Here is a 14209-nt window from a genome sequence, read left to right as displayed (position 1 = left end):
ACTACCAAAATGCATGACTCAACACATTGCTACACTCTATTCCATCTGCCACTTCTCTGCCCACTGTCTCCAGTCCTTTTGCAGAGTTCTTGCTTTCTGTAAACTACCTGCCCCTCCACCTATTTTCGAATAATCCATAAACTTGGCCACAAAGCCTTCAATCCCCTCATCTAAATCATCAATATACAACGTGAAGAGTAGCGGCCCCAGCACCGACCCTTGCGGAACTCCACTAGTCACTGACAGCCAAGCAGAAAAAGCCTCCTTTATTGCCACTCTTAGTCTGCCATCCAGCCAACCTTCTATCCATACTAGTATATGCCCTTTGATACCGTGGGCTCTTTCTAAGCAGCCTAACGTGTAGCACCTTAAGGCTTTCTGAAAATCTAAGTAAACCACATCTGCTGACTCTCCTTCGTCTGTCCTGCTATTTACTTCTTCAAAAAATTCCAGCAAATTCCAGTCCATTTTATCTTCGGCCTATTTTATCGTGAACTTCTAAGAACTCCTCATCCTTTATAATGGACTCTAAAATCTTATCAACCACTGAAGTCAGACAAACCGGCCTATAGTTCCCACTATTCTGCCTTTTTGTGCAGTGGGGTAATATTGGCAATTTTCCAGTCATCTCGGACCACTCCTGACCCTAGTGATTCCAGAAATGTCACTATTAATGCCTTCACAATCTCTAAAGCCACCTCTTTCAGAACCCTAGCGTGCAGTCCATCTGGCCCAGGTGACTTATCCACCTTCAGCCCTTTCAGCTTCCCAAGCAGCTTCTCCCACGTAATAGCCACTCCACTAACTTCCACCCTCTGATCTCTTGAATTTTAGGCACGTTGCTGGTGTCTTCCACTGTGAAGACTGATGCGAAAAAAGTTATTCAACCCCTCTGCCATTTCTTTATTCCCCATTATCACTTCTCTTGCATCATTCTCCAGGGGTCCAACATCCATTCTTGCCTGTTTCTTGCTCTTTATATAACTGAAGCAACTCTTGCTATCTCTCCTCTTTTATATTATTGGCTAGCTTACCTTCGTATTTCATCTTTTCTCGCCATATTGTCTTTTTAGTTACCCTCTGGTGTTATTTAAAAGCTTCCCAATCCTCTGGCTTCCAACCAATCTTTGCTAATATGCCTTCTCTTTAAGTTTTTTTTTACTGTCCTTGACTTCCCTTGTCAGCCACGGTCGTCTCTTTCTCCCGCTTGAATCTTTCTTCCTCTTTGGAATGAAAAGATCCTGCATCTTCCGGATTATTCCCAGAAATTCCTGCCGTTGCTGTTTCACCGTCATCCTTGCTGGGGTCCCTTTCCAATCAACTTTGGCCAGCTCTTCCATCATGCCTCTGTAGTCCCCTTTGCTCAGCTGCAATACCGACACATCCGATTTCACCTTCTCCCCTTCAAATTAACCATTAAAAATTATCATGGTGTGGTCACTACCTCCTAATGGTTCCTTTACCTTGAGTTCCCTTGCAGAATCCAAACATGATACTGAATATGCAGCTTGTATAAGAGGGACTTCTTAGAGCTGATATTGTGTGGTTGGATTTTACTTTTAGTTATAGAGGTACAGCATGGAAACAGTCCCTTCGGCCCACTGAGTCTGTGCCTACCAGCAATCACCTGGTGATTCTATCCCACACACTAGGACAAATTTACAGAAGCCAATTAACCTGCAAACCTGCATGTCTTTGGAATGTGGGAAATACCAGAGCATCCAGAGAAAACCCATGCTGTCACAGGGAGAACATAAATCTCTGTACAGACAACACCCATAGTCAGGATCGAATCTGGGTCTCTGACACTGTGAAGGGCCTGCCCCACGATCATGCGACTTGCATGCGGCAAGCGCGACCAAACCGGAAGCGGATTCCGTGCGGGGGCCGCGCGGAGGTCGAGTGATCCACGTACAGGGCCGGTCCCACCAGCATGCGCCTGCATGCGGCAAGCGCGACCAAACTGGAAGTGGAGGTCGAGTGAGTGACGTGACATTCGAGTGAAGTCCACGGGGTTCGCGCGTGACGTACGGCATCAAGACGCTGTGTACGGCGTCAAGACGCTGTGTACGGCGTCAAGACGCTGCGCACGCCCGTCGAGGCGGGACGTCGAGGCGGTTACGGGCCGGCAGGCCGTGGCCGCGCGGAATTTTTGAACACAGTCAGTTTTTCAGCGCCCCGCGCGATGTCGGGACCAGCTCCGCACAACTCCATACGGCTCCGGCGATCAAAGTGGGACCACATTAGGTCGCGCTTGCTGCATGGAGTCGCATGCTCGTGGGACAGGCCCTTAAAGCACCAACTCTAACGCTGCACCATCGTGCTGCTCATTGCAGGACTGATGATATCTGGTCTTTTTTTGATCTAGCAGATATAACGGTACTGTCGAGCTAGGTCTATTTTCCTATAACCATATAACCATATAACAATTACAGCACGGAAACAGGCCATCTCGACCCTTCTAGTCCGTGCCGAACACGTATTCTCCCCTAGCCCCATCTACCTGCACTCAGACCATAACCCTCCATTCCTTTCCCGTCCATATAACTATCCAATTTATTTTTAAATGATAAAAACGAACCTGCCTCCACCACCTTCACTGGAAGCTCATTCCACACAGCCACCATTCTCTGAGTAAAGAAGTTCCTCCTCATGTTACCCCTAAACTTCTGTCCCTTAATTCTCAAGTCATGTCCCCTTGTTTGAATCTTCCCTACTCTCAGTGGGAAAAGCTTATCCACGTCAACTCTGTCTATCCCTCTCATCATTTTAAAGACCTCCATCAAGTCCCCCCTTAACCTTCTGCGCTCCAAAGAATAAAGACCTAACTTGTTCAACCTTTCTCTGTAACTTAGTTGCTGAAACCCAGGCAAAATTCTAGTAAATCTCCTCTGTACTCTCTCTATTTTGTTGACATCCTTCCTATAATTAGGTGACCAAAATTGTACACCATACTCCAGAATTGGCCTCACCAATGCCTTGTACAATTTTAACATTACATCCCAACTTCTATACTCAATGCTCTGATTTATAAAGGCCAGCACACCAAAAGCTTTCTTTACCACCCTATCTACATGAGATTCCACTTTCAGGGAACTGTGCACAGTTATTCCCACTCCCTCTGTTCACCTGCATTCTTCAATTCCCTACCATTTACCATGTACGTCCTATTTTGATTTGTCTTGCCAAGATGTAGCACCTCACACTTATCAGCATTAAACTCCATCTGCCATCTTTCAGCCCACTCTTCCAACTGGCATAAATCTCTCTGTAGACTTCGAAAATCTACTTCATTATCCACAACCCCACCTATCTTAGTATCATCTGCATACTTACTAATCCAATTTACCACACCATCATCCAGATCATTGATGTACATGACAAACAACAGTGGACCCAAAACAGATCCCTGTGGCACCCCACTAGTCACTGGCCTCCAACCTGACAAACAACCATCCACCATTACTCTCTGGCATCTCCCATTCAGCCACTGTTGAATCCATCTTGCTACTCCACCATTAATACCCAACCATTGAACCTTCTTAACCAACCTTCCATGAGGAACCTTGTCAAAGGCCTTACTGAAGTCCATATATACAACATCCACTGCTTTACCCTCATCAATTTCCCGAGTAACCTCTTCAAAAAATTTAAGAAGATTAGTCAAACATGACCTTCCAGGCACAAATCCATGTTGACTGTTCCTAATCAGACCCTGTTTATCAAGATGCTTATATATATTATCTCTAAGTATCCTTTCCATTAATTTGCCCACCACTGACGTCAAACTAATAGGTCTATAATTGCTAGGTTTACTCTTAGACCCCTTTTTAAACAATGGAACAACATGCGCAGTACGCCAATCCTCCGGTACTATTCCCGTTTCTAATGACATTTAAAATATTTCTGTCATAGCCCCTGCTATTTCTACACTAACTTCCCTCAATGTCCTAGGGAATATCCTGTCCGGACCTGGAGACTTCCCCACTTTTATATTTCTCAAAAGTGTCAGTACTTCCTCTTCTTTGAATCTCATAGTTTCCATAGCTACTCTACTTGTTTCCCTTACCTCACATAATTCAATATCCTTCTCCTTAGTGAATACCGAAGAAAAGAAATTGTTCAATATCTCCCCCATCTCTTTTGGCTCTGCAGATAGCTGTCCACTCTGACTCTCTAATGGACCAATTTTATCCCTCGTTATCCTTTTGCTATTAATATAGCTGTAGAAACCCTTTGGATTTAATTTCACCTTACTTGCCAAAGCAACCTCATATCTTCTTTTAGCTTTTCTAATTTCTTTCTTAAGATTCTTTTTACATTCTTTATACTCCTCAAGCACCTCATTTACTCCATGCTGCCTATAATTATTGTAGATCTCTCTCTTTTTCCGAACCAAGTGTCCAATTTTCCTTGAAAACCATGGCTCTTTCCAATTTTTACTATTTCCTTTCAACCGAACAGGGACATAAAGATTCTGTACTCTTAAAATTTCACCTTTAAATGTCCTCCATTTCTCTTCCACATCTTTCCCATAAAACAAACTGTCCCAATTTACTTCTTTTATATCCTTTCGCATCTCCTCAAAGTTAGCCTTTCTCCAATCAAAAATCTCAACCCTAGGTCCAGTTCTGACCCTCTCCATAATTATATTGAAACTAATGGTATTGTGATCACTGGTCCCAAACTGTTCCCCAACGCATACCTCTGCCACCTGACCCGTCTCATTTCCTAACAGGAGGTCCAGCACCGCCCCTTCTCTAGTAGGTACTTCTATGTATTGCTGCAAAAAACTATCCTGCACACATTTTACAAACTCCAACCCATCCAGCCCATTTACAGAATGTGTTTCCCAGTCTATGTGTGGAAAATTGAAATCTCCCATAATCACTACCTTGTGCTTACTACTAATATCTGCAATCTCCTTACATATTTGCTCTTCCAATACTCGCTCCCCATTTGGCGGTCTATAATACACCCCTATAAGTGTTGCTACCCCTTTCCCACTTCTCAGTTCCACCCAAATAGCCTCCCTAGACGAGCCCTCTAATCTATCCTGCCAAAGCACTGCTGTAATATCTTCCCTGATAAGCAATGCAACACCTCCACCTCTTGCCCCTCCAATTCTATCACACCTGAAGCAACGAAATCCTGGAATATTTAGTTTCCAATCACAGCCCTCCTGCAACCATGTTTCACTGATCGCCACAACATCATACTTCCAGGTGTCAATCCAGGCTCTAAGTTCATCCACCTTTCTTACAATGCTCCTAGCATTAAAATATACACATTTAAGAAACCCACCCTCTCTTATTCTCTGTTTATTGTCTTTTTCTTCTCTCTCCCCTACATTTTGGGTCAGAGTGCTACCATTCTCTGCCTCCTGCCTCACACACTGACTGCTAGCTTTCCCAATTTGATAGTAAAATTTAAATTGCTAGAATCCCAAAACAAAAACAGAATATCTGAATGCTCAGTAGGTCAGGCAGCAGCTGTGGAAAGTGAAAGGGAGTTACCATTTAAGGATGAATGCCCTTCGTCAAAAATTGCCACAGATTCTGAGTGTTTTTAGCATTGGCTGGTTTTACTCCTGTTTTAGGTGATGGATTATATTCAGCTGAGCAAATCCAACATTTGGAACGTGGAAACTGCTGCAGGATTCCCTCCATTTATAGGGCGACATTTATTGGGCCCTATTAATCTGGTGTTCTTTTTATTCAATTGCTTGCAATATTGTTGCTTCCAATAATGTTAGATACTTTCCACAATTTAAACGAGCCAGCTATAACTGTTTAAGTTTATTCATAGACTAGCATGGCAACAGGTAAACTATTGTAAAGCATCTTAATTTACAGATGTTAGTGATTTAAGCAGACCAGAGATGTTACATTGTAATCAGGGAATCTGAATCATAGCAAGATTGAGTTTATTGTGTTGCAAAAGTTGCATCTCGGCTTTCTCTGGCATGATAATTCTACAGTTTGATTTTGTTTATAGATGTCAAGTCACGTCAAATTAAGTTTATTGTTATATGTACAAGTGCGGTGAGGTACAAGTACAATGGTAATATTGTTTTTACAAGTGTAATGATGCTGGCAACAAGAGGAAAAATCATGTTCCAAACTCATTGAGGTAGGACTTTCACACAGGGACTGGCAGGGACAGGTTACAATGTATCTGTTCCCCAGTGTCTTGGAAATGAAGAAAACTTGCCTGAAACACTATATTAGGCACTCTGTTTTCCTTTTTCTTTTTGTATTACTTGTTGTACTCATGTGTGGTTTATTTGTACTGATGTATGATATGACTTCAGCATCTGCAGTCTCTGGTGTCTCAATGGTATTATTTGACTGGAATGCATGCAAAGCAATGTTTTTCGCAGCATCTCAGCACACTTGAAATAATATACCAATACCAAACTGTTTCTATGGCAGGTAGGCAGCATGGTCAGGGCTAGGTGTTGTGACCTCTATAGCTGTTTAGTTCAGGTTAGAGATAGGGCACGGAAATGGGCCCTTCGGCCCACTGAGTCCACGCCGACCAACAATCCTCCAACTATCCTGCACACATTGGGGACAATTTTCAATTATACCAAAGCCAATTAACCTACATACCTGTACGTCTTTGATGTGTGGGAGGAAACTGGAACACCCAGAGAAAAACCACGCACGTCACGGGGAGAACGTATAAGCTGCATACAGACAGCACCCGTAGTCAGGATCGAACCCAGATCTCTGGCGCTGTAAGGCAGCAACTCTACCGCTGTGCCTCTGTGCCACTCATGTAACGTTCAAGAAATGATAATGTCTTAATGAAGTGGGGAAGGAACTTTGTCCTAGTGTTTGTCCAGGACACTTTGGAAAATTTTGTTCACTTTCAATCTAATATCATACTGTCCTTTCAGCAACACATCGTGGTGGGAAATCATCGAAAAAACAATTATCCTTGCGAAGCTCAAATCCTTATAATGTTATAACGTTAGTACCTCCACCAATGTAAAGCACTTTGGTCAACGAGAGTTGTTTTTTAAATGTGCTATAAAAATAAAAGTGACTTGACTTGACTTGACTTATAATGTTCAAAAGAACTATTACCTTAAAATAAAGATTATTGTGCACAAGTACAATGATGGGAAGCTTGGGAAAGCATCTGTGGCTTGAATATAAAAGCATGGTTGGGTTAATTTTCTGGAGAATGATGGGTTAACTTTCAGGACTATCAGAGTGAAGTTGAATTCCTGGGCAGCTAAATCACAATCTTTCTCTGGAGGTTGAATAAACTGGGCAGAGTCCATAACAATAAATGCTGAAAGAATATTTTGTCAGCTCATGTGTGCTTTCTTATACTCAATAGATTTAGAAGTTATACACTTCTGCCAATTTCCTTAATGGTAGGCTATCTTTAATACTCAGGGTGATTTAGTTCTGACAGCGATCATCAATTTTAAATTCAGGACGACAGGAGTTGGTGGAACTATGCTGTGAATGCACAAATATAGATATACATTCAGCTGACAAAATATTGAGTAGATGGCAATCAATTGATGAAATTCAATAAAAATAGCTAGAACAATAAATATGTTTTCACAGAATATTCTCAAGGGGGGAAGTGAGTAGCCAGAAGCTGTTGTGCACATTGGTACAAATGACATAGCTAGAGAAAGGGATGAGATCCTGCAGAGTGCATATTGGGCGTTAGGCAAAAGGTTAAAAAAGCAGAACCGAGGGTAGTAATCTCTGGAATAGAGTCAGAGTCAGACAGCACAGAAACAGGCTCTTTAGCCCAACTCGTACATGCCAGCCAAGATGCCCCGTCTAAGTTAGTGCCCCGCATTTGGCCCATATCCCTCAAAGCTTTTCCTTTTTATTTACCCTTCCAAATGTCTTTTCAATGTTGTTATAGTACCTGCCTCAACTAACTCCTCTGGCAGCTTGTTCCATATTTGAACCACCCGCTGAGCGAAATAGTTGCCCCTCAGGTTCCTAGCCCTTCTCACCTTAAACCCATTTCCCCCTGGTTCTTGATTCCCTAACACTGGGTAAAAGACTCTATGTATTCATCCTATGTATTCCCATAATGATTCTGTAAGATCACCACTCAACCTGTGCTCCAAAGAATAAAGTCTAAGCCAGGACTCTGCACTCTATGCAGCTTAATGACACCCTTCCTATAGAACGGTAACCAAAAATAAACACAGTACTTTAAACGAGGCCTCACCAACATCTTGCACAAATATAAAATAATGTCCCAACCTATACTGAATACCTTGACTGATGAAAGCCAATGAACCAATAGCCTTTACCACACTACCTACCTGTAATGCTGCTTTCAGGACACAATGTACCTAGATCCCTCTGCTCCACAATTGTCCCCAAGCCCCTGCCAGTTGCTGTGAAAGATCCTGCCCTGGTTTGACTTCGCAATGCCACCTGCTAATGAGGATCAGAATAAGCAGATAGGAGAGATGAATGCAAGGCTGAAGACTTGGTGCAGCGGGCAGGGATACCAGATTTATCGATCTTTGAGACATCCTCTGGAACAGAGGGACAAGTACAACAGGGACAGGTTGCACCCGAACTGGAGGGACACCAATATCCCGGTGGGCAGATTTACTTGTGGTACTGGAGAGGTTTTACTCTAAATTGGCAAGGGGTTAGTATTCAAAGCAATCGTGATATAGATCAGATACTGGAAATGGATGTAGAAGTCAATCACAGCAAGTTAAGTAGACATGACAGATAGGAACATGCCACAGAGCAAGAAAAGACAGTTGGATTCAACTGCATTTATTTCAATGCCAAAATCACAAAGGGGAAGGCAGATGATCACAACCCATGGATAGGTAGGTGAGATATTACACAAACCTGGCTTAAGGAGTGACAAGACTGGCAATTTAATGTTCCAGGGTACACGTGCTACAGGCAGGTAGAGGTGCAAGAAGGAGAGGGAGCGGAATCGTATATTTTTGATTGATAAAATCATAATAGTAGTCCAAGATGAAATTACTGAGCAAATATCCACCGAGGTCTTTCAGGGGAACGGAGAAATAAGAAGGGGATGATCACCTTGTTGGGATTGTACTCTAGGTTCCAAACGATCAATGGGAATTAGAGGAACAAATACATGCATGCGGTGAGATTGTGTGAAAAGTTGCAAGAATAATATGGTTGACAAAGTATGGATTTTAGTTTTACTAAAGTAGTCTGGGACTGGTATAATGCTAAGGGTTAAGATGGAGTGGAATTTTTAAAGTGTGTTCAGGAAAATTTCCTAAAACCCCTGTCCCACGGTACGAGTTCATTCCAAGAGTTCTCCCTAGTTTGCCCTGATTCGAACTCGGAGATTTACGGTAATGGCCACTCTACGGTACTCGGGGCTCTCGAGGACATTTTTCAACATGTTGAAAAATCTTCACGAGTCTTCCCGTGCTTACCTGCCGTTAGCGAGTCTTCCCAAGTACCTGCCATTAGCATTACGAGCCGCTAAGAGATGTACCCGAGCTCCGACGTACCCACTATGTTCATTCTCCATGCTTACCACGAGTTTGATATTTTTTAAACTCGGGAGAGCTCTTGGAATGAATACTTCAGACACTGTAATTTTACTTGTTCAATTTTTTTTTTAATCACAATATGTCACTACTATGTGGTTTTTTTTCAAGGAAAATCGCAAAATGGATCTACCAAGGAAGTTAGTAATATAAACGCCCCCCAAATATCCAGAGTCCTGAGGTGTGGATGCACCGTAATAAATAAGGGTATAAAAATCAGAGAAAATGCAAGATGATAAACAAAAGAAAATGGGAGGAATCACATTGTGTAGCTGGAATATAAGGCGTATTAATGAACCAATTAAAAGGGGAAAAATACTAGCTCAGTTGAAATCATATAACACGGACATTACTTTTCTACAAGAAACGCACCTTAAACATCAAGATCAGATGAGATTGAGGGAGAATTGGATAGGCCAAACATTTCACTCCTCATATACTTCGAAATCCAGAGGCACCACAATCATTCTTCGCAAAGGAATACCATTCAAATCAAAGAACATTATATCAGATAAGGAAGGGAGATATCTTATAGTTACAGGAGAGATCCATGCTACGCCAATCACCTTGGTAAACATATATGCGCCCAATTTTGATAATCCTCAATTTTTTAATAAAATCCTGAATATAATCGCAGAATTTAACTACCAAAATGTTATAATTGGAGGAGACTTCAACTGTATTTTAGATCCGTACTTAGATAAATCGATGCAAAAACAAAGAGGTAATATGAAATCTAAAACTAGTGAACTCTTAAATACATATATAAAAAATCCAAATATAGCAGACGTCTGGAGGATCGTGAATCCGACTGGAAGGGAATACTCGTTTTATTCAATGGTACACAAAACATACTCACGTATAGACTACTTCTTAGTGGATACAAAACTAATCCCTTATACTATGAACCCTAAATATCACACCAATACGATTTCAGATCACTCCCCACTAACTTTCGTTCTAAAATTAGAAGGAATGTCTACGAACAAATCGTTCTGGAGGTTTAACTCGCAAATTTTGAAAGACCCACAAGGGAGTATATATCTAAAAAAACAGATGGACCTATTTTTTGAGACAAACGATACACCAGATATATCGCCCACTTTATTATGGGAATCCTTCAAAGCATTTATTAGAGGAGTCATTATCTCGTATCAAGCTTTTCAAAACAAAAAGAATAAGAATGAACAAAGTCAATTAGAAGAACAAATCAGAAAACTAGATATAGATAATGCTAAAGATCCAACTATGGATAAACATAATAAAATTTTAATACTGAAATTTAAGCTAAATAAATTATTATCAGAGAAGGTTATAAGATTATTCCAAATCACAAAACAAGAACATTTCGAATTTGGGGATAAACCCCATAAACATTTGGCACGCCAACTGAAAAAACGGGAAAAAGATCATGCAATTTTAAAGATTAAATCAGATAGAGGGGAATTACTAACACTACCTAATGATATCAATAAAAGATTTGCTCAATTTTACAAGAATTTATACACATCAAAAACGCTAATAGACAATAATAAAGTTTCTGAATTTTTGGACAACTGTAACCTTCCAAAACTAGAACTGAAGGAACAAGAGGAACTGGGAGCACAAATTACATCTAAGGAAATAGAAGACACAATAAACTCACTTAAGAATGGAAAAATACCAGGACCAGACGGATTCAGTAATGAATTTTTAAAATGTTTTTATGACATAGTTACACCACGTCTACAGAAAATGTATACATACGCTTTTAAAGAACAAATCTTACCTGAAACACTAGCAGAATCAACGATCACATTAATACTTAAAAAAGATAAAGATATAGAAGAACCAGGCTCATATAGAGCTATTGCTTTGTTAAATACGGATCAAAAAATATTAGCGAAAAAACTAGCTAGAAGACCAAGTCAATATGTTAGTAAATTAATAAATGAGGATCAAACGGGATTTATACCCAAGAGACACTCAATTAATAACCTGAGACGTCTGCTTAACATAATGCACTCTCACAAACCTCAAGAACAAGAGTTAGCTATCATTTCATTGGACGCAGAAAAAGCGTTTGATCAAGTAGAATGGGATTATATGATTAAAGTATTGCAAACGTTTCAAATGGGAGAGAACTTCATCGCATGGATAAAATTATTATATAACAAACCCACAGCTAGAATATTAACTAATAATATACTATCTACGAAATTCCAATTAACAAGGGGCAATAGACAAGGATGTTCATTATCACCGCTGTTATTCGCTCTGGTAATTGAACCTTTAGCTGAAAAAATTAGAACACACCTGGATATTTACGGTTATAATACAAAATATTCAAATAACAAAATATCCTTATATGCAGACGATGTATTACTGTATATCACAAAACCCCAAATCAGTATACCAAACATATTAAATCTAATTGAGGACTTTGGATCTTTCTCAGGATATAGAATAAACTGGAACAAAAGTGAAATTATGTCGATAAAACCGAAAGACTCAACACATTTCTTGAAATTCCCCTTTAAAATAGCCACAGAAAATTTTAAATATTTAGGAATTTAAATCACTAGAAACTATCACGCTATGAGGCAGGGATGCTATTAAATCCAGCATCCCTGCCTCACTGGACTCCCATCAATTTGCATACAGGGCAAATAGATCGACAGAGGATGCCATCTCTCTGGCCCTTCACACTGTCCTGACTCACCTGGACAGACAGGGCACGTATGTGAGGATGCTCTTCATTGACTATAGCTCTGCATTCAATACGGTCATCCCCACCAAGCTCACCACCAAACTCCACCAGCTAGGCCTCAGCTCACCGATATGCGCTTGGATCCTGAACTTTCTCACGGAGCGACCGCAGGCAGTGAGACTGGGCCCGCACCTGTCCTCCACCATCACCCTGAGCACCGGCACACCACAGGGTTGTGTACTAAGCCCCATGCTCTACTCCCTCTTCACTCACGACTGTGTCCCTGCATTCGACACCAACACCATCGTGAAGTTTGCAGACGACACAACAGTGATTGGGCTGATCACCAACGGTGATGAAACAAAATACAGAGCGGAGGTGCAGAACCTGGCGGACTGGTGCGCCAATAACAACTTGGCACTAAACACCTCCAAGACCAAGGAGCTGATCATTGACTTCAGGAGGTCCCATTCTGGAGAATACGACCCAATCTCCATTTATGGGGAAAGTGTGGAGAGAGTGTCCAGCTTTAAGTTTCTGGGCACTCACATTTCAGAAGACCTCACATGGTCCACAAACACCGCCGCGCTGGTCAAGAAGGCACAGCAACGACTGTTCTTCCTGAGGACATTAAAAAAAGACTGGTCTGCCCCAACAGCTGCTGACAACGTTCTACCGCTGCACCACAGAGAGCATACTAACGTATGGCATCTCTGTGTGGTATTTCAGCTGCACGGAGGCGGAGAGGAGAGCTCTTCAGCGCGTCGTCAACAGAGCGCAGAGGATCATCGGGACAGAGCTACCAGCCTTGGAGGGCATCTACCACACGCGGTGCCTCAGGAAGGCCCTCAGCATCCATAAGGACTCATCACACCCCTGCCACGGTCTGTTTCAACTACTTCCCTCCGGCAGACGTTACAAGGCCTTCTACGCCCGAACCTCCAGACTCAGGAACAGTTTCATCCCAAGAGCTATAGCGGCTCTGAACCGGCCCTAATGAGTGCCCCCCCACCCACCCCCTTTGGACAGTCTCCCTCAGATGGTCACGTCAATCAATTCAGCTTGTTTATTTATGTATTGTATTTATTTACCTTTCCTGGACATCAGTGGAGCTGCACACTAAATCTCGTTGCACTGACGTGCAATGACAATAAAAGATATATTATTATTATTATTATTATTATTAATGCCAATTATAGCCCCTTACTTAAGAAACTAAATAATCTAATCAAATTCTGGAAAACGCTCCCGATGTCTTTAATAGGTCGAATAAATGCTATAAAAATGATCTTTTTACCAAAAATCCTATATTTATTTCAATCAATTCCAATATATCTTCCAAAAAAGTTTTTCAAAAAACTACTCAGACATTACAAATTTTATATGGGATTATAAATCCCACAGAATACAAAGAGCACACCTTAGTAAACCAAAAGAGATGGGTGGTCTAGCGTTCCCTAATTTTATGTACTATAATTGGGCAGTAAATATTAAAAATATGATTCACCTGCTGGACAATTCTGCCCAGCAGGTGGACTGGATTGTAATGGAGAGAGAGGACTGCTCTCCGTGTAATACAGGAGCGACTCTCCTCTCACCAATGAATCTGAATAACAAAAATTATAATAAAAATCCAATGATACATAGTACAATTAGAACTTGGAAACAAATAAAACAGAATCTAAAATTAAGAAATCTATCTCTTTTAATGCCAATAGTCAATAACCCGTCGTTTAAACCTTCAATTATAGATAAATCATTTACACAATGGGAAAGAATGGGAATCAAAACGCTCAGAGACTTGTATGAATTAGGAAAATTATTATCATTTCAACAATTCCAACTGAAATATAATTTGAAAAATAATCAATATTTTAAATATCTTCAAATCCGTGACTATCTGAAAAAATACACAAAAGACTATCATAACATGTCCCCAGACTTATTGGATGAAGCCATGAAGACAAAGG

Source organism: Amblyraja radiata, chromosome 3, assembly GCF_010909765.2.
Source record: "Amblyraja radiata isolate CabotCenter1 chromosome 3, sAmbRad1.1.pri, whole genome shotgun sequence".
NCBI classification, from domain to species: domain Eukaryota; kingdom Metazoa; phylum Chordata; class Chondrichthyes; order Rajiformes; family Rajidae; genus Amblyraja; species Amblyraja radiata.
Note: the sequence above shows the minus strand (reverse complement) of the source record.